The following is a 6,711-nucleotide window of genomic DNA, read 5'->3' as shown; positions in this document are numbered from 1 at the left end:
CTCACCTCTTTTAGTTTTAAACCACTACACCTTGTCCTATTGCCCCAGACCCTGCTGAAAAGTCTCCCCCCAGCTTTCCTATTGGCCCCCTTTGAGTACTAGAAGGCTGCTGAAAAGTCTTCCCACAGGCGTCTCTTCTCCAGGCAGGTTCAAATCCAAATGGGACTGTCAATCATCTGTACCTGACTGCTACTGGCCAAAACGTGGCACGTTATGTGGTTTAGTCAATAGTATGCAGCTTTTGTATCAGGGACTGGGTTTTACTCATTTGTTGTTTTTACCAGATCAGGTGCTGTTCCTGCAGTTGCAGGTGTGCAGCTGGGAGCTCTTTCTAAAGTGGTGTTCAAGCTGTTGCTGGTCATCTTGCCTGACTTCCCCATGGCAACTACAATTCCCAGGCAACTTCTGGGCTTTGTGATTTGCAGCCCCACTGCCACTTTCTTCCATTTGCTTTATTTCTCCTGCTTTATTTCGTTTGCTATCTCATTTCCTAAAGAAAGGTGATGCAAATGTTGGCTGAAAGAGGGGAGATTTCAATGAGATACTAGCAAGAAATGTTCTCCTGGGAAGGTGCTGAGGCAGTGTCACAGGCTGCCCAGGGAAGAAGTGGATGCTCCATTCCTGGAGGTGTTCAAGGACAGGTTGGATGGGGCTTGGAGCCCCTGATCCAGTGGGAGGTGTACCTGCCCATGGCAGGGGGGAGGAACTGGATGGGCTTTGAGGTCCCTTACATCCCAAACCATTCTATGATTTGTCAGAGCCTCCCAATAAAAGCTTGTCAATCTTCTGACCTATTCCAACCAAATCTAACAGATGCGGAGCTTTGGGAAACACAAAGTTTCTAGACTAAGTTGCAAGGCAAACATCAGCTGCCTCACAAAAGAAAAACCTTGTCAGTGCTCTGCTCAGGAGAAAGGCAGAGGAATCTCAGCCATTATTGGTACTGTTTGGCTTCCTTGGAAGTTAAGAAATTGTGGGCAGCTGGCCAGCCAGAACATGCATAGCCCCGATTGAGTCATAGCATGTGCTTCTCTGTGCCCAGATAGCAAGCCAATAAAAGTAGGCTGGGACCACAGAAGGGAGCATTGGATGTATCGGAAGTCAGTCATGGGGTTATAATCATAGAACGATTTGGGTTGGAAAGGACCTTAAACACCACCCAGTTCCAACCCCCTGCCACGTGCAGGAACACCTCCCACTGGATCAGGTTGTTCCAAGCCCCATCCAACCTGACCTTGAACACCTCAAGGGATGGGGCAGCCACCGCTTCTCTGGGCAACCTCTGACAGTGCCTCCCCACCCTTGCAGAAGAATATTCCTTCCTAAAATCTGATCTCAATCTCCCTTCTTTCACCTTCAAACCGTCCTCCCTCATCCTGTCCCTGCAATCCCTGATCCACAGCCCCTCCCCAGCTTTTCTGGAGCCTCTTCCAGTACTGGAAGCTGCTCTAAGGTCTCCCTGGAGCCTTGGCTTCTCCAGGCTGAACAACTCCAACTCTTTCAGCCTGTCCTGGGACAGGAGGTGCTCCAGGCCTCAGATCACCTTTGGGGCCTCCTCTGGACTTGCTATAACAGATCCATGTCCTTCCTCTGCTGAGGGCTCCAGAACTGAATGCAGGAGTCCAAGCAAGGTCTCATGAGAGCAGAGTAGAGGAGCAGAATCCCCTCCTTCGACCTGCCTGGTCATACTTCAGATGCAGCACAGGATACAATGAAAGGAATGTTTGACACAAAACCTGAGCCTAATTATCTTGTTGTTGATAGAATAAATTCTCTCTGAATGCAGTGCAACCCCCACTAAGCAAGTGCTGTGCTGGCTGAATAGCCTGTATCCATTTCCAGGTACAACATGCCTGGAACACCTCCTTATCTTTCAAAAACATGATGGTAATCTGTTAGCAGCTCTGCATTGTCTGCAGTGGGTAATTTCTCCCCTTTGCATCTATTTCACGGCCAGCTTGAATCGCAAACCGATGGAATTGGCGGCAAAAACATACAATAAAAAAACTGAATAAACTGCATGTCTGCTCCAAGCTAGGAAAATCCAAGGACAGACAAGGCAAGAGGGAGATTTCTGTGAGTCCCCATCTATCATTCTGTCAAAAAGGCTAAATGATGGGAAAGGTGCTGCACCGGGCTCCTGAGAATAACCAAGTGTGTTGAGATGGGATGTGTGCCCAGGACGCTGAATCATAGCATGTACGTCACCAAGTGCAGAAACCATTTCAGTCTGGAAGAGGAGCGTGCCCATGGGAAGAAAGCTGGTGAGATGGGACCATGGGGATAAGAAAAGTGGCCTGCAGCTGTGAGATGTCTGGGAGAAAATAAGGGTAAGTATCAAAAATTGGAAGGAATTAAAAAAAACAGATCAGCTCCAACAGACATACAGCAAAAGAGGAACAGACTTTTTCACCTGAAAAACCCCATTAAACTCCCAAATTTCTCACTCGTGCCTCAGACAAGCTGCCAGGTATCGCCACAAGGACCTCTGCAGAGAAAGCCGTGTTGGGTTTCGCGGGCTGACAGGTTCCCAGCCGCCAACAGGCTCTCATTTACTTGTGGTGAGCCTGGGCATTGGCTTAGATGTAGGAATTTGTTTCTATTACATCATTAGCACACCACAGGTGGTTAAAGTGGTGAAGAGTTTGCTGAAAAAAACCCAAACCCAAACAAACCCAGCCCAACAATATGAGAGGAAACCAGCTCTCTGACAAGCCACTGAGTAGGAGGGGGCAGCCCCGATGCTGTGAGGTGAGACAGAGGCAGGCTGGAAGGCTTCAAGGCAGCCCTACCTCAGCATCACACCTTGGTCACTGTTGAGAACACTGCCTGTCCCAGCCTGAAATAGCAGACAAAATCATAGAATGGTTTGGTTGGAAAAGACCTTTTAGATGATCGAGTCCAACTGTACCTGTGCACTACTAAACCAGATCCCTGAGCACCTCATCTGCCCGTCTTTTAAATTCCTCCAGGGAATGGTGACTCCACCACCTCCCTGGGCAGCATCTGCCAGCGCCTGCAATCCCTTTCCGTAAAGAAATTTTTCTTAGTATCCAGTCTAAATCTTCCCTGGTGCAACCTTTCCTTCTTCTCTTTCTCCTGCTATTTTTATTTCACAGCCCATTACAAGTAGTTTAGTCTCTCTTATTTTATAGTATAGGTGACCAGTCCATCCCTCCGTTAATTGTGATCGAAAGACAGAAACCAATTTCGCATGGAAAATGGCAAATTATTTCCAGGGTTTAGTGGGGACCCATTCGTCTGCAGTAGTTCTGGACTCAAGGTTATCACTGTCACTGTTCCCTGCCAAGTATTCTTGTGTGTGAAAAAGTTTGGCTTGCCGGAATTTGGAGACCTTTTTGACCATAGAATCATTAGGGTCAGAGAAGATCACAGAATCATAGAATAGAATAATAGAATAGAATAATAGAATAGAATCATAGAATAGTCTGGGTAGGAAGGGACCTTAAAGCCCATTCAGCTCTAATCTCCTGCCACAGGCAGGGACACCTCCCACTAGATCAGGTTACCCAAAGCCCCATCCAACCTGGCCTTGAACCCCTCCAGGGATGGGGCAGCCACAGCACCCTGGGCAACCTGGGCCAGGGCCTCATCACCCTCATGGTGAAGAAATTCTTCCTTACGTCTAGTCTAAATCTGCCCCTCTCCAGTTTATACCCATTGCTCCTCATCTTATTGCCACAATCCTTTGTGAACAGTCCCTCCCAGGTTTCTTGTAGCCCCTTCAGGTACTCGAAGGTCGCTATAAGGTCTCCCCAGAGCCTTCTCTTCTCCAGGCTGAACAACCTCAACTCCCTCAGCCTGTCCTCGTATGGGAGGTGATCCAGCCCTCCGATCATCTTTGTAGCATCTCCTGGACCTGTTCCAACAGTTCCACACCCTGTTGAGAATTTCAGAACTGGACACAGGACTCCAGATGAGGTCTCACAAGACAGGAATAGAGAGAGGATCAAGATCCTTGAAGCGTCCAACCCTTTTACCTAACGTTACCAACTCCACCACTAAACCACGTCCCCGAGTACTGCATCTACACAGTTTTTCAGCCCCTCCAGGGATAAAGAATCCACCAGTTCCCTGAGCAGCCTCTTCCAATGCTTCACCACTCTTTCAGAGAAGAAATTGTTCCTGATATCCAGTCTAAACCTTCCCTGCCACAAATTGAGGCCATTTCCTCCTGTCCTATTACCTGTCACTTGGGAGAAGAGACCAACACCCACCTCGCTCCAACCTCCAAGTTCCTGTGGAAAACTACCTAGTTACCCTAAACTCCAAAGGAAGAGAGAATAAACTGCTTTTAACCGGATGCGAAATTATAATAGCAGGAGAAAGAAAAGAAGAAGAGGTTGCACCAGAGAGGTTTAGACTGGATACTAGGAAAAAATTCATCACTAAAAGGGCTCTTGAGCGCTGGCAGGGGCTGCCCAGGGAGGAGGTGGTGGAATTACCATCCCTGGAGGCGTTTAAAAGGCGGGCGGATGAGGTGCTCAGGGTTTAGTGGTTTAGTGTGAGGTTTAGTGGTGGACAGGAATGGTTGGACTCGATGATCTCAAAGGTCTTTCCAACGAGACAATTCCATCATTCTGTTATGGAAGGAGATGGAGCCCTGGGCAGTTTGAACCCTCTTTGGGATCAAATCAAGACAATGAGGCTGGCACAGAGGGGACATGCTGCTCCAGGGCCATGGGGACAGAGAGGCCTCGTGCCCTTGAGGGTCTCCAATGACTCCCTCAACGCCCACGCGCTCTCAGGGAAGAGAGGTCACTCTCCCTTGTCCAAGCAGCTTTTAAACTTCGCTTTAGCCATCACGGCTTCACTGCCCGCTCGAGGGCAGGCGGCCGGAGTACCCCCGTGCCGCGCCTGCCTCTCCTCCTCATGCAATTCCAGGTGGGAACGAACGCACTACTTTTTCTCAGCTCCCTCCCTCGCCCCGCGCGGCAGGTTACGCGGAAACGTCACCTGCGCGGGCGCGCGTGCGCGCGCTTCACCCAAACCCTTCCGCCGCGCTTCTCCCTTCCCCACCCACCCACCGCCCTCAGCGGGCGCGCGGGGCGCGGAGCGACAGCCGGCTCGGCCAATCAGCGCCCCTTCCCCCGCCCCCGCCTCGCTTCTCGGCCAATCAGCGCCCAGGTAGGCGGGGCCTACGCGCCCCTTTAACCAATCGCGGCGCTCCGCTCTTTAACTGACGCGCCGGCCGGCCAATGACCCACCGCCCCGCCCCGCGGCGGTGGGCGGGGCCCCGGCGCGGCCAATGGGCGCGGGGTGGGGGGCGGGCGCGCGGAGGGCGGGGAGGCCGCGCTGAGGGACCGGGGCGGCCGCGCAGCTCGCGGAGGAGGAGGAGAAGGAGGAGGAGGTTGGTCCCGGGGTTCTCCGGCGGGGCGGGAAGCGGAGCGAAGCCAAGGCCCGGTGGTTGAGGGGGAACGAGGAGCGAGCCTCGGCGGGGGGCGCCTCCCCGCCCTCTCCGCCCTCTTTGTTGTGGTGCGGGGGGGGGGGGGGAGGTGCTGGGCCGCGCGGGGTGGGGGGGGTGGGGTGGCCTGGGTTCTGGGGGTGTGTTAGGTGGCAGCTTGCCGGGGGGGGATCCGCCTTGGGGACTGGGGGTGTGTTTGGGGGCAGCTGTGGGGTGGGGGATCGCTGGCATAGGGGTGCAACTTGGGGGGGGGCTCAGTGAGGGAAGCGCTGAGGGGGCATCTGGGGTCTGGGGTGTGTTGTGGGGCAGCGTGAGGGTGGGGGGATGAGCCTTGGCGTGGAGGATCATTGGGGTAGGGGGGCGGCTTAGAGGGGGATGCGTTTTGGGGATTGGGGGTGTGTTTGGGAGCAGCTGTGGGGTGGGGGGGGTCGCTGGGATAGGGGTGCAAATTTGAAGGGGCTCAGTGAGGAGACCGCTGGGGTGGCAACTATGGGGCTGGGTTGTGTTGGGGGCAGCTTGGGGGTGGGGGGTATGCGCCTTGGGGTGGGGGGCGCCTTGGGGGCTGGGGGTGTGTTTGGGAGCAGGTATGAGTGGGAGGATCGCTTGGATAGGGGTGCAACGTGGGGGGCTCAGTGAGGGGAGCGCTGGGGAGGGCGTCTGGGGGGCTGGAGTGTGTTGGGGGGCAGCGTAGGGGTGAAGGGATGCGCCTTGGGGTAGGGGGCGCCTTGGGAATGTGTTGGGGGGGATCGCTGGGATAGGGGTACAACTCGGGGGGGATCAGTGAAGGGAGCGCTGGGGGGCACCTCGGGACTGGGGATGTGTTGGGGGGCAGCTTGGGGGTGAAGGGATGTGCCTTGGGGAAGGGGGTCTCTGGGGTGGGGGTCGGTGGGATGTGGAGCTCAGTAAGGGGGGCACTTTGGGGGCTGTTTGTGAAGAGATGCACCTCGGCATGGGGGGAGCTGGGGTGCGGAGGGCTGAGGAGGGAATAGGGCGTGAGGGGGGGACACTAGGATGGGGATGCAATTTTGAGGAGGGGCTCTCAGTGACGGGAGCGCTGGGGGGACATCTCGGGGATGAAGGGGAGCGCCTCGGGGTTGGGGGGCGCTGGGATGGGGGCGGTCTCAGTAAGGTGAGCGGTGCGGGGGGGACCTCGGGGTGTTTGGGGGGCAGTTTAGGGGTGGAGGGTTGCGCCTTAGGATGGGGAGGGGCGTCTTGGCTTGGGGGGGGTCTCAGTAAAGATCGCGCTGGGGGTGGAGGGATGCGCCTCGGCGTGGGGGTGCTGGGGT

This window comes from Phaenicophaeus curvirostris, chromosome Z (assembly GCF_032191515.1).
Source record: "Phaenicophaeus curvirostris isolate KB17595 chromosome Z, BPBGC_Pcur_1.0, whole genome shotgun sequence".
Taxonomy (NCBI): Eukaryota; Metazoa; Chordata; class Aves; order Cuculiformes; family Cuculidae; genus Phaenicophaeus; species Phaenicophaeus curvirostris.
Note: the sequence above shows the minus strand (reverse complement) of the source record.